At 38.5% G+C, this 27793-nt stretch overlaps 1 protein-coding gene across 12 annotated transcripts in view; it reads right to left on the bottom strand.

Annotated features, from left to right (window-relative positions):
• LOC139444582 (myocyte-specific enhancer factor 2A-like) overlaps window positions 1–27793 on the bottom strand; it is a 116892-nt gene that overhangs the window by 42211 nt on the left and 46888 nt on the right. For 11 of the 12 annotated variants that reach the window (XM_071225466.1, XM_071225464.1, XM_071225485.1 and 8 more), the window contains one exon: window positions 24872–24967. The gene's annotated coding sequence lies outside the window, so the exon portion shown is untranslated. Of the gene's footprint in view, window positions 1–16783; window positions 16892–24871; window positions 24968–27793 lie in introns of those variants that run through there. The other variant, XM_071225475.1, reaches the window with a different exon arrangement.

Below are 27793 nucleotides of genomic sequence, written 5' to 3'. Positions count from 1 at the left end.
GTCAGATTCTGAGAGAAACACATAAATATATTAAATAAATAAGCACACAATGACTTAGCATAACATCCCACTCTTTTCCTGCAATAGCTGACTACAGTAAACTACGTTTATAACAAACACGTTTATAACAAACACGCTTATAACAAACATGCTTATAATGAACTGACAGATATAGCAAACATATGTTTTGGCCCTGACATTTGGCTGTATATATGCTGTATATATATTCATAACGAACTACGGTCATAACGAACTGAGGTTAGTGGTCCTTTAGAGTCCGTTATCACCGTAGTTTACTTTATTTCGATTACTTTAATATCAGAGTTTGCATTCCACCGAAACGCCAACCCTCCCCTCTGCGTCATACCTTCGAATCTTTGGTCGGTCAGCGTCATACCTGTGAATCTTTGGTCGGTCAGCGTCATACCTGTGAATCTTTGGCCTGTCATCGTCATACCTGTGAATCTGTGGTCTGTCACCATCATACCTGTGAATCTGTGGTCTGTCACCGTCATACCTGTGAATCTGTGGTCTGTTACCGTCATACCTGTGAATCTTTGGCCTGTCAGCATGATACCTGTGAATCTTTGTTCGGTCTGCGTCATACCTGTGAATCTTTGGCCTGTCAGCGTCATACCTGCGAATCTGTGGTCTGTCACCGTCATACCTGTGAATCTTTGTTCGGTCTGCATCATACCTGCGAATCTTTGGTCGGTCAGTGTCATACCTGTGAATCTTTGGACGGTCAGCATCATACCTGTGAATCTTTGGCCTGTCAGCGTCATACCTGTGAATCTGTGGTCTGTCACCGTCATACCTGTGAATCTTTGTTCGGTCTGCGTCATACCTGCGAATCTTTGGTCGGTCAGCGTCATACCTGTGAATCTTTGGCCTGTCAGCATGATACCTGTGAATCTGTGGTCTGTCAACGTCATACCTGTGAATCTTAGTTCGGCCTGCGTCATACCTGCAAATCTGCATCATACCTGTGTTCTAGGAGTTCATCAATGTGCCACATGTCCAAGACCTTACTCTGAGGTCTCCTCCTGTAATAAACAGACATCTCACACACTCACTCACTCACCCACCATGCCCCATCCACCCACTCACTCACTCACCGTACCTCACACCACTTTTTACACTCTCATCTCATTGTATGACACTATCTGTGCCCAGCTTTTCCCTCACCTTGTATAATATGAATAGAAACACAAAAGATTACCTTCCCTATCAAATATCAATAGAACATTCATATTTCATAATACAAAAAGCATTCAGATGACTTTTTTAAACTGATACATCAAAGATAAGTTTGAATCAAACTTTCTCACATCATTAATAGAAATCTGTTTCTCCATTCTGCATCTAACCACATATTAACCTTTTACTAACAAGCATTTGTTCGGCAGATACTAGCAACACTCACCATCCACGCTATAACTCTCTATGACAGCCAACACAATACTCATGCATCTTAAAACACAAAAATTCTTTAGACATTTTCCTTTTTCTTTTTCAGTTATTTCATTATCATTTGTTGTATAATTTTCTTATTTTACTTAAACTATAGAAGGATGATATTCTACTTGTTGCACAACACATCATTATTATAGTAATGTATCAATGTTGAGAGGCAGCAGGAAAGTCAGCTGTGTGATATAGGTTCATAACGCATATGTAAACATTGTAGCATACTGTACCTCCTACACTAGCCTTGCTCCAAGGCTGTACTGAAAGGTAAGTCCACGGTTGTGTAGTAATTCCATCCTCCAAATAGGCAAATCTAGATATCTAAAGACTCCAGTCTTTTATAGGCAATTTGTTCTTATTATCTACATAATCAAGAAATTATGATTTAAATTATTGCCTTGGAGACTTGTGCAAGTCTATTCCTACAGACACATTAACAGACCAAAAACAGTTCATGATAAAGATATATAACCTCGGAGAGCAAGGCAGAAACACTTCTTTAATGCACCATGCTAGACTGACCAATCACATAGCTCCAGTACTCGCCCCATATGAACCTGTACTTCGTTAACAAACTCCAGTCCAGCTAACCTGCTGTAAGACTGCATGGACTGACCTACTCCTGACGACGGCCTGCATGTAGTCCCCCAGTCCATGTCCAAGATATCATGTCACACATACATGATGAATCCATAGACCACCTTTCTGTGCAGGAACTGCAGGAAGTGAGTAATCTGTCACATTAAACCAGCTTCACTGTGGCAGCTTAGTGTTGTATAAACCTCACAAACATATCTTGTTACAATCTGCACCATACTGATTACCATGCTACCATGGCCTGCTAATGCCTGTGTACCTGCGATATCACTCCTACTACCTGTGTACCTGCGATATCACTCCTACTACCTGTGTACCTGCAATATCACTCCTACTACCTGTGTACCTGCGATATCACTCCTACTACCTGTGTACCTGCGACATCACTCCTACTACCTGAGTACCTGTGATATCACTCCTACTACCTGTGTAGCTGTGATATCACTCCTACTACCTGTGTACCCATGATCAGTGATATCACTCCTACTACCTGTGTACCTGCGATATCACTCCTACTACCTGTGTACCTGTGATATCACTCCTACTACCTGTGTACCTGCGATATCACTCCTACTACCTGTGTACCTGTGATATCACTCCTACTACCTGTGTACCCATGATCAGTGATATCACTCCTACTACCTGTGTACCTGTGATATCACTCCTACTACCTGTGTACCTGCGATATCACTCCTACTACCTGTGTACCTGTGATATCACTCCTTCTACCTGTGTACCCATGATCAGTGATATCACTCCTACTACCTGTGTACCTGTGATATCACTCCTACTACCTGTGTACCTGTGATATCACTCCTACTACCTGTGTACCTGCGATATCACTCCTACTACCTGAGTACCTGTGATATCACTCCTACTACCTGTGTACCCATGATCAGTGATATCACTCCTACTACCTGTGTACCTGTGATATCACTCCTACTACCTGTGTACCTGTGATATCACTCCTACTACCTGTGTACCTGTGATATCACTCCTACTACCTGTGTACCTGTGATCAGTGATATCACTCCTACTACCTGTGTACCTGCGATATCACTCCTACTACCTGAGTACCTGTGATATCACTCCTACAACCTGTGTACCTGCGATATCACTCCTACTACCTGTGTACCTGTGATATCACTCCTACTACCTGTGTACCTGCGATATCACTCCTACTACCTGTGTACCCATGATCAGTGATATCACTCCTACTACCTGTGTACCTGTGATATTACTCCTACTACCTGAGTACCTGTGATATCACTCCTACTACCTGTGTACCCATGATCAGTGATATCACTCCTACTACCTGTGTACCTGTGATATCACTCCTACTACCTGTGTACCTGTGATATCACTCCTACTACCTGTGTACCTGTGATATTACTCCTACTACCTGTGTACCTGCGATATCACTCCTACTACCTGTGTACCTCCGATATCACTCCTACTACCTGTGTACCTGCGATATCACTCCTACTACCTGTGTACCTCCGATATCACTCCTACTACCTGTGTACCTGTGATATCACTCCTACTACCTGTGTAGCTGCATACCTTTGATATCACTCCTTACACTATGGAACACATGATATCTGCCTCACCATAAGAAACACATGAAGATTAATTATCCACATGAGCGAGTTAATAAAAATCTATACAAAGCACATGTGTGATAATGATTTTACTCATGCAACAACATTATTGATGTAATGCTGGTACCACTATGGACGTAATACTGGCACCATTACGGATGCTATGTTTAATGATGTCACATTATTAATAACGTCATTTCAATCTGTTTAAGATGTTAAGTTTCGATACGTAAGGCATTAGTTCATTACGGTGTTCATGATTAGGATCTGGTCCTGTTTGTATCAAACTGATATGACAAACTTGTCATGTACACAAGGACTTTTACTCATTCCATCAAATCAGTGTGAGACACACGTGTACATGAAACATACTCCTGGATTTCTGACTCATAATATATAACATGTTCTTAAATTTGACTGACTGTACAAAACATGTTATGAAACGTGTGTAACATCTGCACTCACAACATGAAACATATTATGATATCAACTCATGTCAAGGATTTAATACATTCAGATATCTGCATTGGGATTACAGAATATATGTCATGTCAAGGATTTAATACATTCAGATATCTGCATGGGGAATACAGACTATATGTCATGTCAAGGATTTAAGATATTCAGATACGGTATCTGCATTGGGAATACAGAATATATGTCATGTCAAGGATTTAATACATTCAGATATCTGCATGGGGAATACAGAATATATGTCATGTCAAGGATTTAATACATTCAGATATCTGCATTAGGAATACAGAATATATGTCATGTCAAGGATTTAATATATTCAGATATCTGCATTGAGAATACAGAACATATGTCATGTCAAGGATTTAGTACATTCAGATATCTGCATTGGGAATACAGAATATATGTCATGTCAAGGATTTAATATATTCAGATATTTGCATGGGGAATACAGAATATATGTCATGTCAAGGATTTAATACATTTAGATATCTGCATGGGAAATACAGAATAAATGTCATGTCAAGGATTTAATACATTCAGATATCTGCATGAAGAATACAGAATATATGTCATGTCAAGGATTTAATACATTCAGATATCTGCACGGGGAATACAGAATATATGTCATGTCAAGGATTTAATACATTCAGATATTTGCATGGGGAATACAGAATATATGTCATGTTAAGGATTTAATACATTCAGATATCTACATAGGGAATACAGAACCTATGTCATGTCAAGGATTTAATACACTTAGATATCTGCATGCAGAATACAGAATAAATGTCATGTCAAGGATTTAATACATTCAGATATCTGCACGGGGAATACAGAATAAATGTCATGTCAAGGATCTAATATGCTTAGACAGCTGCATGGGGAAAACAGAATATATGTCACGTCAAGGATTAGATAGGTTTAGATATCTGCATGGGGAATACAGAATATATGTCATGTCAAGGATTTAATATGTTTAGATGTCATGTCAAGGATTTAATACATTCAGATATCTTCATGGGGAATACAGAATATATGTCATGTCAAGGATTTAATATGTTTAGATGTCTTGTCAAGGATTTAATACATTCAGATATCTGCATGGGGAATACAGAATATATGTCATGTCAAGGATTTAATATGTTTAGATGTCATGTCAAGGATTTAATACATTCAGATATCTGCATGGGGAATACAGCATAAATGTCATGTCAAGGATTTAATACGTTTCGATATCTGCAGGAGAAATACAGAATATATGTCATATCAAGGATTTGATAGATTTAGATAACTGTATGAGAAACACTCAAATATAGTTGCCAAGGATATGTCAACAGCTGTCTGGACAAGCAGAATATTGAAATTATATCCTGCCATATATGTAACAGATTATGAATGCCAACTCAAGACAAGAAGCAAATACATATGACTCACGATATGAAACATATTATAATATCCAACTGACATCATAAAACATATTATAACATTTATAAACATCACTTATTTTTTTGCTATTAGATTTATTCTTCTTACATATCTGATTATCATGTATTATAGCGTCACCTACATTCATCAATGTGTAACAATATACTTTCTACATGAGACTCTACCTGCCAGACATAATGTTGGAGGACCTAGAGCTTTTTGGCAGTGTCGGAGATATATTTCAAAAAGAACAGTTGACAGACAACCTGACTGGTAGAGTTACAAGGGGAATACCACTTTAATGTCGTCTTTACCACAGAAGGAAGACTACACACAAACATCTGTAGCTGACACAATGAGCTAGACCAAGAGTGAGTGAGTGAGTCAGGATTTATGCCGCTATTAGCCATATGCCAGCAACATCACAAATGAGTACACCAGATAGGGGCTTCACACATGTGGGAATCAAACCCCAGCCTTTTGCATGACAAGAGAACACTTCAACCACTAGCCTACTGTCCCTGTCCATCAAGAGGTGCTGACATTAGCATCATGGGAGCAACACTAGTTATGACTTCCTTAACACAAGCCCTGTCACACATGAATTCAACCTAAAATATATTTCTCTTCCTTAGCATCCATTCAATGTTTATTCAGCAATCATATTATGCTGTTCTTTTCACCAAATATTATGGATGAATGTAAAGTTAATTTAATACAAAAGACAAATATGTGACAAGAGTATATTAAATCTGCTGCTTTAAAAGCCTAAACTAAAAACGATTCACAAAATTCAACTGTAAACATGTGCCTTTTTTAGAACTCCGACAAAATTTGATAAGTTTTATAAATGTATGGTATCTGCAGTTACTCCATTTGCTAAATAATGCAAATATTGAACTTTAATCATTTTACGCTATTTGAGGAAGCAGTTTACACTGCTGTAGAAATCAACAAACGCCAGTGTCAGTTACAGCCAGGCTGGAGTCCAGGTGAGTCCAAGCACCTGTTTGAAGACTGCCGGACGTTGTATACAAAGACACCTCAACATGTCCAGTCCAGATGCCATGTGTGCAGCTAGAGACATCATGACTCTATTAGTCTATAAGTTTGAGTATATCATTATTCACATAAGTGAAATGGTTGGGCTTGACCGTTGAGTTTAAAGATTTACTCTGTATAGATCATAATTTAGTCTACTAGATGAATGTTACAATTGAGTGTGGTTGTTTAACACCGCAATCAGCCAGACAATCCAGTGATTAATATCATGAGCATCGATCCATTCAGTTGGGATCGATGACAGGCATCAACAAAGTCAGTGAATCTGACCACCCGATCCGATTAGTCGCCTCTTAAGGCAAACATGGGTTGCTGAAGACCTATTCTACCCCGGATCGTCATGGGTGAGTGTGAATGATACTTGATCTTCTTATCTCACAAGAGAAAACTTTAGGGGATGAATTGTATATGTTCTGTATATGTGATTCAAATCATCCTAATGATGCAGAGTTCCTTCAAATGTATATTATTCCACATTCTAATGGCTGATTGAAAACATTATTCACGAGAGTTCTATATTCTCATTTTAGGGATGAAATATTTTCCGAGTACATGCCTCTATTAGCGATGTACACACCATTCCACACACTGGGCGCCAATAACACCAGGTAATCCTGTGTGATAACAGTTGATACTCCACCCGTCTCAAACAATTAGTCTTGAAGTTGACAATGCGTTTCATTTCATTTTCCATTACTTCAGAAGTCCTTAACCAATATGCATGCCCACGTCTAATGAGTTTTCAACACACTGCATCTTACACATTTTACTTACATTGCTGTTCCGGGGTGTTTCTGCAAAGGATCCGACCTTAATGTGTGTAGTAATATACATATAGTAAGTCCCTGTATTGACATAGCCTTACCACTGCAAGGGTAATAGCACAGAGGTGTGCAGCAATACATGGGCATTACAGGAAGTCACCCGTATCAAAATACAAATGTCATTAATGAAGACCCTAGACATTAATATGCTACTCAAAAAAAGTTAGAACAGCATGAAATACTCATATCCCCCACCAGTATGACATGTCTGGTTGTGTGCAAGGCAAGAAATATAGTACGGTTTTCAAGATCTGCTCCAGAAACCAGCACTACCACCATTTTCAGGCTAAGTCAAAGTTGTTGCCATGGAAACTCGAAAAATAAATTATGAATAAATCCCAAACTATCAAAAGGCACCAGTTCACCACTAGACCTATCTATGTGCCAAGTTTGGTAAAGATATCTCTCATTGTTTTTTAGTTCTGCTCCGGAAACGAAACGTGATGGACTGACAGACGGACGGACAGCACCCATTCCTATATCCCCCTTCCACTTGGTGGTGTAGTACAGTGTAACACTAAGTGGAGTATTGCTCAAGTTGGTAGATACGTTCCGTAATCCCCCAGTGTGAAGGAGGGAGACTGGGTCTTGATGAACACACTAAATGGTCTCTCACAGCTTTATCTCCCTTGATGCACTGCACTCCGGTTATCATAGGAAAACACTTCAGGGCCTTGGGTAGAAGGATGGTGTTGTTTCACAGATACTATCAGCTAGATTGAGAGAGGTTTATCTTGAAACTGCTCTCATCAAGAATAAACAACAGGAAGTGGCATAAGACTTTCTTGTACCCGGTGATAGACACTTCACGGATTAAACTCTCTTTGAATCAAACATCAGGCAGGACCAATATTTTGTATTACAAATGAGCCTGTCCATAATTTTACAGTAGAGAAAAAAACCAAAAAAAAAACCAAAATACTGTGCAAAACTCAGTATGCTTCTACTTGCTAAAGTACATTGTGTCATATTTTTATCTGGCTAAAGGGGTTTTCCACTAATCTCATTCTCATAATCAACACCCATTCTCATAACGACAATCCACACTCTTGAATTATTAACAAAAATTCTTTTATTTAAAACCAATTGTGTCCCCCTTCTGTTTCTCTTCCTGAATCCTAACATAATAAAAAATGAAAATAGTATAAAACTAAAAAAAAGCATAAAACAAAACCACTTCAACTTTATGTAGGAATTAATTCAAGTATCCAAGGCAACACATTGAAACAAATATAAAAATGACTTTTACTAATAGGGGCATACTTGTTTCATTGCAGGTCTATCACCAACAAACTACAATTTTTTTATTTACTGTGTAGATTCCAAAGGTGTGAAAGGTCAAAAAGATAACTTTAATCTCCAAGTCATAAAGGGTCATTTCTATGCATGTTTGGTAAAGATCACCTCTCTTGAACCAACTCAGTCAGTGAAACCTGAGATCATGCTGTAAAGGTTACAACATATCTGACTGTAAGTATAACTTCACACCACCCCTGTAGTGAGCATACAGGCATTCATATTTCAGCTGCAGTCATATCTATATGGCCATATCATGCTTGTAACTGGTGCCCTTACAAAGGCAACAACTTTATCAAGTGTGAAATGCCACAACTCTGGGAGTCACTGATTTCAGGTAAACTGCTCTCTGCCACTGAGGAAAATAACTCTCCCTACTTTGTCGCTGTCATAGAGATAAATTATATATTTTATTTGGACCAAAGAGAGATTATCTGTGCACTCACGATGACATGGAATTAAGAATGTGGATCTTGTCACCTGGATCATATAAGATTTATCCCATGCCATGCCTCATCAGGTGATATTATCCCCCTGCTGTCTATTTGTCTATACAAAAACATTAGACTTACAACTCATTTCTGCATGAGAAAGTAGAAAAAAGGCCTTTAAATGCATTCACACAAGCAAGTAGTGAGTAATGTTTACAAGAGAATACATTGATAAACCTAAAAAAACCTCATTTATCATTCATGTTGACAATGTGTATGCCTCCACGAAACTATTGCAGTCTACCACCACTCTCTGAGAGCATTGTGAACCCTTTATCTCCACCACTGATTACAATGAACTTCAACGCTGTGTGCTAGTGTACATAGCTGTACAGACCACCACACTGCTATACTCCATGGAAGACATTATTAGTACTTTGTGCTACTTACAAGCCTGTTTTTGTAAAGCCTGTTTCAGTTGCCACCTTGACTAGTATTTATATAGTGTGTCAGCTGCTATTATGGGAGGAATGCCCAAAGCAAAATTTGGTGAAACCCATGAACACAATTTTGATAAAAATCAAATACCAATTCTGGCATTTAATTACTCACTAACTACCATTTGAAACAATTTTCTTTGCCAACATTACATAAATACAAAACTTAACACTATAAAACATTTTGTTTTGATTTCTAGATTGAAATCCAATGGAAGTAAGAGATTGTTAGTATCAATGTCAAAGTGAAAAGTACATTTCCATTTTTACCCAGCAAGATATATTAACTATTCAGTTGAAATAAACTTTTAATTGTAAAACAGTGTTTTAGTTGAGAAAGAAACAGAAAAAGTTCATAATCAGTTATGGTGCAACAGGTAATGCTAAATGTATTATTCATTACCTGTAAAACCTGATTGTATTATTCCTTGCTACAGTATACCACACTAAGGTATAACACAGCACTGTGCTGTATATCTAAACCTGACTGTATTATTCCTTGCTACAGTATATCAGGCTATAACACAGCACTGTGCTGTATATATAAACCTGATTGTATTATTCCTTGCTACAGTATACCACACTTAGGTATAACACAGCACTGTGCTGTATATATAAACCTGATTGTATTATTCCTTGCTACAGTATATCAGGCTATAACACAGCACTGTGCTGTATATATAAACCTGACTGTATTATTCCTTGCTACAGTATACCACACTAAGGTATAACACAGCACTGTGCTGTATATATTAACCTGACTGTATTATTCCTTGCTACAGTATATCAGGCTATAACACAGCACTGTGCTGTATATCTAAACCTGACTGTATTATTCCTTGCTACAGTATATCAGGCTATAACACAGCACTGTGCTGTACATATAAACCTGACTGTATTATTCCTTGCTACAGTATATCAGGCTATAACACAGCACTGTGCTGTATATATAAACCTGACTGTATTATTCCTTGCTACAGTATACCACACTAAGGTATAACACAGCACTGTGCTGTATATATAAACCTGATTGTATAATTCCTTGCTACAGTATACCACACTAAGGTATAACACAGCACTGTGCTGTATATCTAAACCTGATTGTATAATTCCTTGCTACAGTATACCACACTAAGGTATAACACAGCACTGTGCTGTATATCTAAACCTGATTGTATAATTCCTTGCTACAGTATATCACACTAAGGTATAACACAGCAGTGTGCTGTATATCTAAACCTGATTGTATAATTCCTTGCTACAGTATACCACACTAAGGTATAACACAGCACTGTGCTGTATATCTAAACCTGATTGTATAATTCCTTGCTACAGTATACCACACTAAGGTATAACACAGCACTGTGCTGTATATCTAAACCTGATTGTATAATTCCTTGCTACAGTATATCACACTAAGGTATAACACAGCACTGTGCTGTATATATAAACCTGATTGTATAATTCCTTGCTACAGTATATCAGGCTATAACACAGCACTGTGCTGTATATATAAACCTGATTGTATTATTCCTTGCTACAGTATATCAGGCTATAACACAACACTGTGCTGTATATCTAAACCTGATTGTATAATTCCTTGCTACAGTATACCACACTAAGGTATAACACAACACTGGGCTGTATATATAAACCTGATTGTATTATTCCTCGCTACAGTATATCAGGCTATAACACAGCACCATCACTCTTCAACGGTGGCTTCTCACTACTAACGCCTGGACCTGATGGATGTGACCTCACACTGAGGTCATACATGAAGGAGCTTCTTCTCTACAATGACAACTATCATATAAATCCCATCTTCTTGAAGGAGGGTGTTATCAGTGTGGAGGCCCACATATATATTCCCAGGTATGGAGAACACAGGTTCACTCTCAACCACCATGGAGGCTATAATTAAACACTCTTATATCTGTTCCATCAGCTGGATAGGCTATATCTCTCAGGCTGGCAAAGGCACTTGAAGAACAGCATTCGTGATACTGTTGGAAATCGTAAGCTTATGGTCACGTCACCCAGTTCAGTGCCCTGTGGGTTTGTCAATGTGTTGAGGAAAGAGTCTGTTTTCTGGAATACAATAAGCCCCACCAAGGAAATAATGTGTGAACAAGCATGAAATACTCATCGCCCCCTACCAATATGACATGTTAAGTTGTGTGCAAAGCAAGAACTCAAAAAATATTTTTTTCAAAAATCCCAAACTATCAAAAGGCACCAGTTTACCACAAGACCTATCTGTGCCAAATTTGGTGAATAAATGTACGGTTTTCAAGATCTGCTCCGGAAATGAGCACTACCGCCATTTTCAGGCTAAGTCAGTGTCATTGCCATGGAAACTCAAAAAATAAATTTTGAATAAATCCCAAACTATCAAAAGGCACCAGTTCACCACTAGACCTATCTATGTGGCAAGTTTGGTTAAGATATCTCTCATGGTTTTGGAGTTCATCTTCGGAAACGAAACATGACGGATACAGCACCCATTCCTATACCCACCTTCCACCTAGTGGCGGGGGATAATAAAATATTAGCAAAACATTTCACTCTAACATATAGAAAATCTTCCTAATATGTTTGACTCTACATGGAACCTCAGGTCACAGTTGTACCAGTACAAGAAAGTAATCTGGGAGGTTAACCTTGATGAGAACCTAACAGAAAGGAAGTAAAAGTCAGAATTACAGGAAAGTTAAGAAAGTGTTCTTCTAGGTACAAAACTCTTAATTCCTGTGATCTCCTTCATTCCATGTTAACGAGTTCTAAAACTTAATTCTACCTTTTAAACATTAAAACAGTATTAAGTAATAATTTAGATTTAATCTGATGACATTCTGTGGAGATTGCTGATGGTGGCCCCGGGACATCATGACGATGCAAGGTGGAGTGTTCTACATAGCATACACTCATCGACACAATTCAATTTGGGCTCCATGTTTCAAGCCCTTAGTCCGGTAGTTTTCATGCCAGGGATCTCTTCAGAACCTGTCACTTAACATTAGCGGTATCTCCCAGAAAACAAGCGCTATATTGCATGCTCCGTCCCAGCCCGTGGACTGCTAGTTCCGGAAGATTGTGTTTCACATGTCTGGTGACTATACCCCACCTTCAACTCATTCAGAATTACAGCTCATTATTTACAACTGATTTTGTCCACGGTGAAGTACTGACTGGAAAATAGATTAGACATGTTTCAAAGCTGAAATATTATTTCGATAATGACTATATCTGACAGTAGTATTGGTTGATAATTCAACACTTTCTATCAAATTATCAGCAGAATATATGCTCAGAGGTAAAATTTTCAATCCTTAAATTTTAATGACCAACTTTATCATCATGAACACCCAGTTAAATATCAGACATACTCATGATAAATACATCAAATTATATCAACCTATTCTACATCAGCTACAACTCATACCTAAACCATTGCACAATTGTTGAACTTCATTGATGGAATTAAATCAAAATTTTAAAAAATTCACTCAGCAATTTTCTTATTTAAAAATGAAAAACTATTTAAAATTACAAACTATTTCCCTGGAAATCGACCTAAACTAAATCGCCAATGGTTTATTGATGCAAGAATACTGAAGAGCAAGCAGCAAGTGAGACCTACCTTTCTTAGCATTAACAGTTCATAGTTTATGCTGGAGCTTATCTTCGTACAACACGGCTTCTTTGTCCATCTCACTAACTCTATTGTCCTGCCATTGTGCAAGTCGACATCATGGGGCGGAACACTTTGAAATCCGACATGTTTGGTTCGCATCGGCACAATGGTGCCATCACCTACGCTTTCTCCGCCATGCGTTTTTGTTTATTGACAACAAACACAAAGTTCTGTCTGTTTGTAGATGGTGACAAGAAGGCGATTCTAGGACCCTCGGTCGTTCCCGCGAGCCGGCTAAGCAAGGTAGAGCCGAGCTCAGTGCCGATCATGTGACCCTTCGGCATGCTGCGACCGCTTGTTCTGTCCACATAGTGACAAACAATCCCCCACAAAACAACTAAACAAACGCCATGTCCATTTACTTGTGAAATGCACAAAGAATTGTGGAATTCATACACAGTACAGCCCTCATCAGGCCTCGGCCCAGCCAGACTTTTTGCTGTTTGTGCGAGCAAACATTACGTTTGCGATAAAAGCGCCAACTATTTTGTTTATTCAGGATTACCGACCTGTTAAGTATTTAATCTGGTTAATCCACAAGACACCTTCAGGCGGAATCTTGGCGGTAGCGATAACACTTTAAGCGAAAACAAAGAGACTTCACTGATTTAAGGAATCAGAAGGTGAAAGAATTGACGACTTTGGCCGACCTTGAGAGACGGTAAATCTTAAGGTTAAACCAGGCTAGCATACACAAGCTTCTAACTCATTACCCCGATCAAACGAAACAAGATGTCTCCCCTCTGCGAGGCAGTTACACAATACTTGATGCCGATTTGTACCTCAATGCTAAGACCATCATGCAACGTTTTCGTAAAGTCCTCCCAAACAGAAACATGAATGTTCCAAGTTGGAATCCATCTTTGCGAGTGCAGTAATTAGCAGAAAAGCTAGGTTAAAGCAACAAAGCATATACCTCAAAACATATTTGAAAAATTCCTTCTGCAGCAATTCTTTTTTTAAATATTACAATCGGGAATTACATAATCTCCTTTCAAGGTGTAACATATCCATGACAGAGGCTTATGAGGTAAAGGTGCTGAACTTGCCTACTGTAACGATCTTTCAAAAAAACACTAAACAAACTTGACTTAATCATGTCACTTCACTAAGTTACTCATTTCCCAGGACAAACTTGCTTTTGGTGCTTTATCTGTTTCCATGGAAACAACTGCCAGAAAAACGTCTTGGACAACCTTGATAAATGTTCAAATTTTACACAGAATCTTTGTTCAACTGCGATAAAGGTCAGAAAATATTTAACTGGTGATAGCAAACTGGTGAATGAGGCAGCCAGGGGGAAGAAGGGGTTTAAGCTTCGGAGGATAAACAGTTTTTGTGTCATAATGTTTCCCTTCGAATTAAAGTAAATATTTATGTTTAATTGAAAAATTTACGAGATTTCCGTCAATATCATTATCAGATGGACTCAGAATGGGGTCAGTAATTTCATGTTGTATCCCATATTTATAGACTGGCATCTGAAATGGACTTACTGTTATGATGTTGATGGTAAATATACTGTTACTGTTTATGAGTCTGTGTGGATCTAATGACAGTTCAGCATCGCTTGTTCTGCTTCATCACAAGCATTCTCCCAGCATATTCCACACGTTGTTATTTTGTTTACTCAGCCTACCAGACAATTAAACTGTTTTCTTGTCTAGTACATGAAAACTACCGTTCACCCGCTGCGGACTATAAAACAAAACAGTAAAACAAACACGAGCACAGTGCTGAAGTACCTTATTTCTCTGCTTCTTCCAAACATCTGTATATGTTTCACAATTCATGTGTGCCATGCCGGCCCGTTATCTTACCTTCAGTGTCATATTGCCTAACCTATCATATGCAAAATTATGGTGTGGTGAACATGTATTCGTTTGTTCGTTGTTTAATGCCGCACTCAGCAATATTACAACTATATGACGGTCGGTGGTGAACATGTAAGATTGCATTCCCTGAATAAACAAATATGAATACATAAACTTACATAAAATATGAATACATAAACCAACATGAAATATGAATACATAAACCAACATAAAATATATGAATACATAAACTTACATAAAATATGAATACATAAACTTACATAAAATATGAATACATAAACTTACATAAAATATGAATACATAAACTTACATAAAATATGAATACATTAACTTACATAAAATATGAATACTGAAATAAGAGTATGATTTTATGCTGATTTCATGAATATTTCAGTTATATCATACACGCCAGGAATACACTTCACATATATAATATTATCTTAAAATATGATCTCATATAAATATTATCTTATAGCCTCCAAAGGGGGAAAAAAACCTGGCTCTGTAGCCCGGCAAGCCAACACCGCACCAGATTGGGTACACTACCGGTGAGGAAGAAGAGCATGGCACTGTTTCACCAGCACTAAATCATGCCATGTAATGTCCTGCTTGAATGACGGAGAACATCATATCCATGTAATATTCAAGCAAACTCTAAAGAAACAGTGTAAATAAATTCCAACCTTAAAAAAACAAAATCAATTATAAATGTTCCTAAATTCTACCCAGTGAAATGTTTGGGACACAATATGATGCAACGATTAAGCTCAGTTTAGGGATTCTTGGAAGGAGATCCCAATACATTTTCATAATCGGAATTTATTTTTAATATTTTTATCTTGATGCCATGAACAGCTTAAGTGCCTAGACGAACCAAGCATTATTTCCTCACTGCAACTTTTAAGAGAACGAATTTGATGGACAGACAGACAGGTGACAGACAACAGACAACGCCCAATACAAAAACCTCACCAAGTCCTTCCATCTATGAGTTAAGCTCTGTTTCCAGCTAACACTAATTTTAAGCATCATCTGAACCACAAAATTATTATGTCAGAAAAATTCATAATATTTCATTTTTTCAAAAACTAAAATGAAAACCAATTCAGTTGAGCTTATGTTTTAACATCCAAAGAATGAATGAATGAGTGTATGTGTGTTGAAACTTTATATACAATTCAAAACTTCACATAGACTGTCACAGACAATTAACAGTTTTATGAAATAAAGGTAGACTACAGGTTGTGTGTCCTAACTACTATAAACATCCTAGTGAACCTGTTACACGGATGTGCAGCACACACGATCTACCCCTGGTTTACCAGAAGGCCTTCGCAACACAATGTCACAATGTTCTCTCACACCTTCATCCTGCCGTAAATCCCCCTTACATGCCTCGGAGACCTGCAACAAGCCCCCTACCAGTGTCAAAGGAGGGGCTGGTTGGTAGTCTTAACTTTTGGCAATCTCTCAAGCCGATCTGATCGTGTGCTTTATGGATGGGCAGTTGTAAACTTGTCAGTCTTGTCAGTAACATGTACACAGGGTGAAATAAGGGAGAGAGGTCTTACCTGACAACTCACGACCATCCGGAGTTTGACTGACGGGTATTATGTCACCCACTGACAGTTCCTATAGCCATGTCAGGCTGCCATGTCAACTAGAAACGGTGTACATTTCATACGAAGATTCCTGAAGCCAGCAAAACAGCCTCCAGCTAAACGTAGCGATATGCTACGAACATGACAGCTAGTGACATCATTTGTCGTCTGACGGGGAGGAGGGGCTAGGCACTTACGCAGGTGATTGTCAATTGTGTTAGATTACACAGTGGCAAAAACCATTGCCACACAGTATACTTACTGACATATCCCCATATAGAGGTGTGGAAACAAAGCGTCTATTTCCTTTTAAGTAAGGACCTGAATACTATATTTAATCCTATTACATGTATTTATATAGACACAAATATCAATTAAAGACATGTGTAGATAGGGGATGTCACTCAAGCAAATAACAATTCATTTCACCTCCTACAGATTCAATTTACACGCAGTCAAGAGATACTTACAGAACTATATGATAATGAGCCCTGTATTTGTCAATTAGCGACTTATTCTATTGTAATAGCACATGCATCAACACTGATCAGCGGAAACTCAAACATTAACATGTAGATAATTGTAATAATTCATGGGATGCACATGCACCAGTACATATCCTTCAAAGTGACAACTGCTTATCATACAAACTTGACAATATTGAAACAACCTATGCAAATATTAAACAACATGAACAGATTACAACAAGTGGATTTAAACAACACATGAAAAACATTTTCAGAATATTGGTGTCCAAGTTTCCAGAAATTGGCCAGAAGTGATTGATTAACTCACAGTTATCAAACTCCGAAACCCCAAACGGAGCTAAAGAAAAAAACTAATAATTTTCCAGAAAATCTTTCTCACATGCAATCCATCCTGCCTGCAGACAAAACAAACAGTCCCAGCATTTAGTTTGTGTACTGCAAATGGATCATAGACGCTACTCATAGGTGACGGCAGACATCATTCTTGAAAAATATGAACAATTCTGTTTTCTTTGCTCCCTGGGCGTGTTATTTGGAAGCCCATCAAACACAAAGTGGGGGAGTTTAGCACTTGAGAATTGGAAAATTTTACACTGATAAAGAAAGTGATTTAACAGGACAGTGTATTTCTGCAGACTTGCGAGGCGGCTGCCTGATTTAAGTAGATAGGCAAGTCAACTGCCGATCATCATGCAACACAGGACAGGTGGAAACAATATGGCAACACAGGGAAACTAATACACAAAAAAATCTACTTATTTTATTGTTCTTGTTTACACCTGTTTACACCTGTTTACACCTGTTTACACCTGTACCCCAGAACACAGTACCCCACAAATGTGGGGCTAATGAAAAGCTAAAAAATTGCAATACTCAATAAGATTACTTTTGCAATGATCTTTTATCTCACAAACTCTTTCTAATGAAATATGCAAATATATTTCCATATCAAGATCATACCTGGTACTATGATAGTGAACAGTGCTATTTACGTACCACTCTGAAAGATAACCACTTGGACTGAGAGCTTACACCAGTAAACAAAGCACAAGACAAAATGAAGCATTTATGTTGCACAAAGTTTCTATGACACTATACCAACCTACAGAGTAAGAATAGTGCCCAATGCCACATCAGAAATATTACAGCTAATGTAGGCGAGCATATGTGCCTGACAACACCTTCTAATAACGTTATATTTATGGCATCCAAAGCAAAGATAATTTGAATCTGTTGAAAATAATCACTTATGTTTGAAATGATAAAATCCCCTGTTTTTTTCAATATTCAAGTCTGATTGAAATCATTCTTAAAGTCTTGTAAACATGCATGAAAATATTCTCTCCAACCATCAGCCATCATAAGTGTTAAGGAAAAAATGTCACAAACACTTTCCTAAGTAGAAATCAAATCTATAGACACATCGTCTAAAAAAATACTTTGTGATTATACCAGAACAGATTGACCTAGATCACCCATGATTACTCCCTAGAAATTTCCAACCACGTTGATTTGTGAGATTGTCAGGCACGTCCAATCAACTTGTCTTTTACAAGAGCAGCTACACAATAAGATTTCGGCCTAAAAATCCCCAACTGACGTCATAGGCTTCGTCAAATAATTTGCCGCACACACTCGGGAGAAGATGAGCGCTGGCCACCAGGTGGCCACAGAATCTTGTACAGTTCCCGCTAATTAGGGAGCGCTGATCAGTCTCAGCTTATTATAATGGTCCATGAAAACCGCAGTGACCGATGGATGTTTTCCAAGATTTCCCAGAAGACATTCCTTCACTCCGTTGCATTGATTGGTAAATTTATTGGATTTTTTTCAGGTTTTGTGAGAAAGTCATATAATTTCTTGATAAAAAAGCTCTTTGAACACATAAACATCGTGCTCTTTGAGAAAAAAATATTTTTCACATGTGGAAAAATGTAACAAGAAGGAAATTATGAAAATTGATACTGCTTTTGATTGAAATTATCTTTTTTCACACGTAACAGATTCAGATTTTTTAGTAATTTGGGAATATTTTAGACTTAATACACAAACAAAATTGATTTATTTTGTGACTTTAAATTTGTAAATATTCGAAACATAATAGAGCGATATTGCTCCATTTCATATCAATACAAATGAAAAAACAAATGATAGCATTTGGCTCTCTCCAAGACAACAATGACAGAAAACATATCTCCAAAATGAGGGTTCACAAAAAAACACCCTCAATCAATTCCACTAAATTCACTCTCTTGTCTGCCCTAATTAAGTCACATGGGTTCAAAGCGTATTTCTTCTGCTCAGTCATCACCATCGATTCCTCACGTGAACAATGTTTTTTATCTCATTTGGCACGGTAACCTCAATCAGGTGTGAGAATTGGCAGGCACTGTAGAACAGGTACGTGTAACGTAACTGGAAAAACTCAAGAACGTTTCTGGAACTGGTCTGTTCTGAATTTAGCTACTCCCAGAGAGGAAAGACTAAAAATATTTCATCATAAGTGTACTATTTTCTGCCATCTAAATAAAAGACTATTCCACACTTGTTGATACCAGCCCAACCTCATGTTTATATTTATCCCGTATTCACCGACATCACATAGTGTTGGATGCTGGCGCCGGCGCCTGTTCTCCACATTGATGGAGGATATACACGTATCTACACCCCTGTCTGGAGGATTTTGCCCTGGGCTCCACAGATTTCTTATAGTTACCATACAAAACCGGATTTTTTGCATATCTTAGGAGTTCAGCTTACAAACAGGTAAATATGACCTTATACAATATATCTTTTGTGATGATTCATCTTCAGCAGGTTTAGTTTATGCCGGTTCAACATTCTCTGAACCATCGCACTCGGGATGTCCCTTACTTCAACTGTTCATTACAAATATGGCTAACACGATGGCAGTTGAAGTTACCTAACAAATTCTGTACCAACAAACTCCAAGTGAAAGTAGAACTAGATGAGCCAAGGTAGGGACAATGAATGACTTAAGACCATTATAATGTACTGTGTCGTTCATCAAGACTGCAAGCAAGGTGGCACCTCTAGCTGGTCAGTCTCTCATATATACACCACCATATATTTCATAAAACATCCCTATATCATTCTCATCCCTTCTCAGTTCCAGCAGCCAATCCTCATCCCCTTTTCAGCTCTGAAATTAAGCGACTCAAGTTCCATAATACTCGAGGGATTCCTGTATAGAACTATTTCATATAACCTTATACAGAACTTTTCATAGACTACAGACTGGTGAACTTCGTGGAGTATGTGTTAATCCGACTGTTGAATACGACTCATACTTCATTTCAGGGGCGATGATTAATCTAAATATGTTACTCTGCATATGGTGTATACTAAGTGACCAACTCACCATGTCTGCCCGGACACTCCAGCATATATCTTGACTTTCTTATCACCATGTTAAAACCATGATAAGATACACTGTTCTACCTGGTGAATAATGAGAACACAAGTGACATCTCATGTTATTCCAGCTCAGTGCCAAGAAGTGTGAGTGTATGTTGACACAGAAACATTTCACCTATGACAAATAATGTGAAATCCAAATACAAGAACCATGAATTCCATTGAAAATTCTGACATGTATAATGGCATAGAATTGTGAAGGGGAAGAATGGCAGTGCCTGCTACAAGACTCACATCAATGTGATACCGAGATATGCTACCGATAAACACCTGACAAAGTAGACACAATTTATGGATAACAACTTCTTTAATACTGTAAAGGCAACATTTCAGTATAAATCCTTATACCGTCATCTGTCAACTTCTAAGTAATGCCTATCAAACAATTCAATAACAACCTGTGCTACACTTGACCCTATATATATTATTAATTTGCAATGATGGTTGCACGATGCCCAATGAACAAGGAAGCCAGGGGAATCAATGAATGGCCTTAAATGGCCTTAAGCCCAATCCCTAAGTAGCAATGTTCATATAAGGACAATTGTCCTCCATCGACATAGCTCCAGTGGACAGCCTCGTCTCATTACCAACTACAGCAACAACAATTTCATCACATGCCTGGACACATCGAAGCGTTAAATTAGATCTGTCAATAATAGCTTAAGACGATAGTGTGAGTGCATTATATAAATGTCATACATGTAATATAAAACAAATATATCACATAAATAATAACTGTATTTCATGTTTGACTTTGTATCACCGTCACTAGATGCAACACAGAGGGGAAATTTGACACATAAACCACATCTTGTCTTCTGTTTAGCTCACAAAGTTGTCACTAACTATACTGCACCAGAGAAATGTATGTAAAAGGTTAACCATAGTGATTCTTAAGGAAGTGTTTAGAAAATGTGTCATATCTGTGTCAAGTGGAGCTACAGGCTTTACCATGCATGAACGATGTACCCAATACCCTGCACAGATCAGTCAGTCAGGAAACACAACAAAGCGGATCAGCATGCTGAGAACTCCTGTATTCCCAGAAATAGTTGTGTGTGTACATCTCACTAGCTTCCACGTGGGACAGCAGAGTGAGTGAGTGAGTGAGTTGTCATTAATGCATTTCTTTTGGTTGACTAAAATCAATACCATCTCAATATGTATTTGTCTAAAGCGTTTGGTGTTATGCAATGCCTCTATTCCCAATATTTATAATCAGAAAAAAAATATTTTACAGATTAAAAAGAATCTGCTTGTCTGAAGTTGATTCTTTTGAAGTAATTAAGTCAGACATTTGAATAAAGTAAATAAAAGCAGTTGTATCATATATCAAAGCAATCAGCCTTCCACCAGAGAACACTACCAATACCTCCTTTCTCTGATTTCCTTAATTCCACTGCTATATTTCCCCCTTATTCCACTGCATTATTTCCCCTGTATTCCACAGTAATGTTTCCGAAATATTTCACTGCAATATCACCCCCTTATTCTACTGTCATGTTTGCCCTGTATTCCACAGTAAAATTTCCCCATATTCCACTGCCAAATTCCTCCCTTATTTAACAACTATATTTCTCCATATGTCACTGCTGTATTTGTCCATTATTCCACCCCTGTATTTCTTCTTATCTCACTGCCATAGCTCTCCATTATTCTGCTGATATATTTCTCCCCTTCTCTCACTGCTGCAGTTCTCCATTGTTCCACCCCTGTATTTCCCCTTCTCTCACTGCTGTAGTTCTCCATTATTCCACCCCTGTATTTCCCCTTTTTCTCACTGCTGTAGTTCTCCATTATTCCACCCCTGTATTTCCTCTTATCTCACTGCTGCAGTTCTCCATTATTCCACCCCTGTATTTCCCCTTCACTCACTGCTGTAGTTCTCCATTAATCCACCCCTGTATTTCCCCTTATCTTACTGCTGTAGTTATCCATTATTCCACCCCTGTATTTCCCCTTCTCTCACTGCTGTAGTTCTCCATTATTCCACCCCTGTATTTCCCCTTATCTCGCTGCTGTAGTTCTCCATTATTCCACCCCTGTATTTCCCCTTATCTCGCTGCTGTAGTTGTCCATTATTCCACCCTGTATTTCCCCTTCTCTCACTGCTGTAGTTGTCCATTATTCCACCCTTGTATTTCTCCTTATCTCACTGCTGTAGTTGTCCATTATTCCACTCCTATATTTCCCCTTATCTCACTGCTGTAGTTCTCCATTATTCCACCCCTATATTTCTCCTTATCTCACTGCTGTAGTTGTCCATTATTCCACCCCTGTATTTCCCCTTATCTCGCTGCTGTAGTTGTCCATTATTCCACCCTGTATTTCCCCTTATCTTACTGTTGTAGTTGTCCATTATTCCCCCCTTGTATTTCCCCTTATCTCACTGCTGTAGTTCTCCATTATTCCACCCCTGTATTTCCCCTTATCTTACTGCTGTAGTTCTCCATTATTCCACCCCTGTATTTCCCCTTATCTCACTGCTACAGTTCTCCATTATTCCACTCCTATATTTCCCCTTATCTCACTGCTGTAGTTGCCCATTATTCCACCCCTGTATTTCTCCTTATCTCACTGCTGTAGTTCTCCATTATTCCACTCCAGTATTTCCCCTTATCTTACTGCTGTAGTTGTCCATTATTCCACCCTTGTATTTCTCCTTATCTCACTGCTGTAGTTCTCCATTATTCCACCCCTGTATTTCCCCTTCTCTCACTGCTGTAGTTGTCCATTATTCCACCCTTGTATTTCTCCTTATCTCACTGCTGTAGTTCTCCATTATTCCACTCCTGTATTTCCCCTTATCTTACTGCTGTAGTTGTCCATTATTCCACCCTTGTATTTCTCCTTATCTCACTGCTGTAGTTCTCCATTATTCCACTCCTATATTTCCCCTTATCTCACTGCTGTAGTTGTCCATTATTCCACCCTTGTATTTCCCCTTATCTCACTGCTGTAGTTGTCCATTATTCCACTCCTATATTTCCCCTTCTCTCACTGCTGTAGTTCTCCATTATTCCACCCTTGTATTTCTCCTTATCTCACTGCTGTAGTTCTCCATTATTCCACTCCTATATTTCCCCTTATCTCACTGCTGTAGTTCTCCATTATTCCACCCCTATATTTCTCCTTATCTCACTGCTGTAGTTGTCCATTATTCCACCCCTGTATTTCCCCTTATCTCGCTGCTGTAGTTGTCCATTATTCCACCCTGTATTTCCCCTTATCTTACTGCTGTAGTTGTCCATTATTCCAACCCTGTATTTCCCCAAATTTCATTGCTGTAGTTCTCCATTTTTCCACTGCCATATGTATATTTCCCTTATATTCTATACCAACTCGGCTTGATATGTCTTAGCCTCATATCTTCTGATTTCATGATAACCCTGCAGGTTTCATCAGATAGAGTTTATCTTAGCAATGAAATTAAAAAGTTAATACTTTTGAAATATTGTAGTATCATATGTAAAACAACACTTTTAAAAAGGTTCTGTCAGTGTGTTTAAATGTTAAGTGATTAGATGCATTGTATAGTGTCTGGGCTAACAATTAATAATAAAAACCTTTCACTGATAGAAGTGCATATGTGCTACTGTGAATATTAAGTGAACAATTGGCACTGTAAAGAGATGATTCTGTAGCTTAGAATCCAACCCCAAAAACCTCATACCAAAGAAAATACATCAGCTCATTTCAGTCTCATTTGTCTGTAGGAGACAGCGCAATATGCTACTTCCCTAACACACGCGATGATTTAATGATAATTGTCTAACATGAATACATACATAGAGCATACACTCAGACTCCATCTTTCAAAAAGGAGACAATCTAAACTGGAAATTCAATCAAACCAATCTGTGATTTTGTTTTAAAGATCAGTCTTTTACAGATTTGTGAAAGTACAAAATATTATTTTCAATTAAAAGGAAAAGGAAAAGTATTAAAAAAACACCAGGCTTAAAAATTAACAGGCATTTTGAAAATGATATCTTGCAATGTCTTAATTACTAGTAGTACTTCACCCATAATGTTTTTTCCTAAAATTCAGTTTAGACTACTGCATATGAACTTACAGCAAGAAACATAATTGGATCGGCTATTCATTCATGTAAACAAGTGCACCTACCAGGAGACGAAGTTAGTTAGACAGAAACAGTAGACGCTGACAGCATACAGCAGGCATCAAACATGGGAGGTAACTCTGCTCGACTGTATGGGCGATCTGAAATAAAGGATTCAAACATTAGCAGGAATTCATTGGTGCCTACATTAGTCATACACACCGACATACAGACCGACGTAACAGGTGAGAGTGCAAACATCTACAGCATCTTATTGGACATTATTACATGTTTCAAAAACACTTTTGGGATGTCATGCCTCACTTCCGAAGTTCAACCCCACTATGATCATACAGCTACCTTGACAACTATCTTTGACATTCACCCTTGACAACTACCCCGACAATCCTGGATGCCTGACAGTACCCTCACAGTCCTTGATGCCTACTCTTGACAAGAACCCTGAGTCCTTGATGCCTACTCTTGACTAGTACCTTCACAGTCATTGATGCCTACTCATGACAAGTACAATGACAGTCCTTGATGCCTAATCTTGACAAGTACCCTGACAGTCCTTGATGCCTACTCTTGACAAATACCCTCACAGTCATTGATGCCTACTCTTTACAAGTACTCTGACAGTCATTGATGCCTATTCTTGACAAGTACCCTGACAGTCCTTGATGCCTACTCATGACAAGTACCCTGACAGTCCTTGATGCCTACTCTTGACACATTCCCAGACAGTCCTTGATGCCTACTCTTGACAAGTACCCTCACAGTCATTGATGCCTACTCTTGACAAGTACTCTGACAGTCATTGATGCCTATTCTTGACAAGTACCCTGACAGTCCTTGATGCCTACTCATGACAAGTACCCTGACAGTCCTTGATGCCTACTCTTGACACATTCCCAGACAGTCCTTGATGCCTACTCTTGACAAGTACCCTCACAGTCATTGATGGCTACTCTTGACACATACCCTGACAGCCCTTGATGCCTACTCTTGACAAGTACCCTGACAGTCCTTGATGTGTATTCTTGAATAGTACACTGAAAATCCTTGACGCCTACTCGTGACAAGTACCCTGACAGCCCTTGATGCCTACTCTTGACAAGTACCCTGACAGTCCTTGATGTGTATTCTTGAATAGTACACTGGAAATCCTTGACGCCTACTCTTGACATCTTCTCTAATATACATATTCAAAGCCTAACACAGGCAATAGCCAAGACATCGGCAGCACCTACTGAAAGCACCTTCTACTCCAAACTTCTCCCAGGATCTGCTGCTTTGAATTAGTTAATTCCTCTGAAGTAAAAGCCAAGCAGCAGCAGCAGCGGCAAAGACATCAACACCATAGCGTAGTGTTATTTCTAGTATTATTTCTTCGTTGACTGTTGTACAAACATGTTGAGGTCCACCATGAACCCAGTCGGGCAGTAACCTTAGGTGGAACACAAGCTGGGTCTCACCAAGTACTCCGACAGATGTGAGGACGAGCAGTAGACAAGGCGTATCACCTCGTGTTGCAGCCCAGTGCATTGCTCTGTACCTAGTCCTGCTTCAGTAACACCAATGTACTCCAGCAGCAATGGTATGACTACTGCCACACAAGCATGTAGCCTCCACAGCGTGTTGCTGCCTCTGTACACCAAGCACCTGTCAGTGTACGGCAAGCACCAGGTCCCCATGATGTACAGTAAACTACTGCTATAACGAACTCAAAGGGACGACTCATTTTAGTTTGTTATAACCGTAGTTCATTATAAGCATACGTACTGCATATATACAGCAAATGGACGGGACCCAAAAACAGTGTGTTATATCCGTCAGTTTGTTATAAGTGTAGTTCACTGTATATAACAATCACATAATTCTACCTGCCCTGGTCACCAAGCACACTCTTTTGATCTCACGAGTATATTAACCTTTGGTTAGAATTTTTATTTCCAAGACGAAATCCAACTTGTTATTTTTGTCCTTGCTGTCTAGTCAATATTGGTCCATTGTTTCAGATATATGAAATGCTTTCTGTCTTCTCATTTACTCACACTGCTGTTTTGGTAGCTCAAGAGACATTTCGGAATATGTTTATAAATCAACACGATCATTGTACTATGACCACCATGTGACCAAGTCAGTTGATACCGACAACTAATGCGTACCATGATACATATCCTCCAGCTATCATATACCATACAAAATATTCCACATGCATCTGATATTGCATAGTACTGTAATAGGTACAGTATCCCACCCATGTATAAAACATTGTATCACATGCATTCTTACACCTCAGATAATTGTAAAAGTGGGAAAAGTGAGGACATGATCTTCCCCCCACCAGCACAGTGGCCGCGATGCTGCTGTTGGAGCATCGTCTGCTGCAGTAACAGATGGGAACTAATTACAGAGGGAGATACCCCATCAATCTGGGGCTGGCAACGGCAGGAACGGCACACGCTACATCCAGGCCTCTGTTCAAGGGGAGACCTTGTTCTATAATCTGTTCCACACAACCAAGATTTGTCTTACAGGACTCCTCCAGATTCAATCCTCATTTACTGTCAAAATAATAGCATACTCTACAATGTTTCTCAAACTATGTAGAACTATAACAAATATTTCAAAATACAAAAGCTTATAAAATAAACAGAAACTAAAACATGTAAAAAAACAAAAACAAATTTACCACATTCATATATTACAATTCGCAGTGTGAAAAGTTTTGTTCAGGTGACCATGTTTCAAGTGTTACAACGCCAGTGAACCCATCCTCCCATTTCTCCAACCAGGGCAACAAAGATTGATACAACTTTGGGCCACCCATGTTCCCTTGGCAGCACAAAACAATTACTTTAAATCCCAGATCAATGCTCAACAGTAATATTCACTCAGATCTTCCACATCTTCAACATAACTCAAAAACCCAACACATCACACTTTGTCATGATTTGCATTTGTGACCAACTTTTCATAAC

The sequence above is a fragment of the Haliotis cracherodii genome, unplaced genomic scaffold (assembly GCF_022045235.1).
Source record: "Haliotis cracherodii isolate W230 unplaced genomic scaffold, xgHalCrac1.p SCAF_57, whole genome shotgun sequence".
NCBI lineage: Eukaryota > Metazoa > Mollusca > Gastropoda > Lepetellida > Haliotidae > Haliotis > Haliotis cracherodii.
The sequence above is the reverse complement of the archived record's forward strand: the minus strand, read 5'-3'. Positions and strand labels throughout refer to the sequence as shown.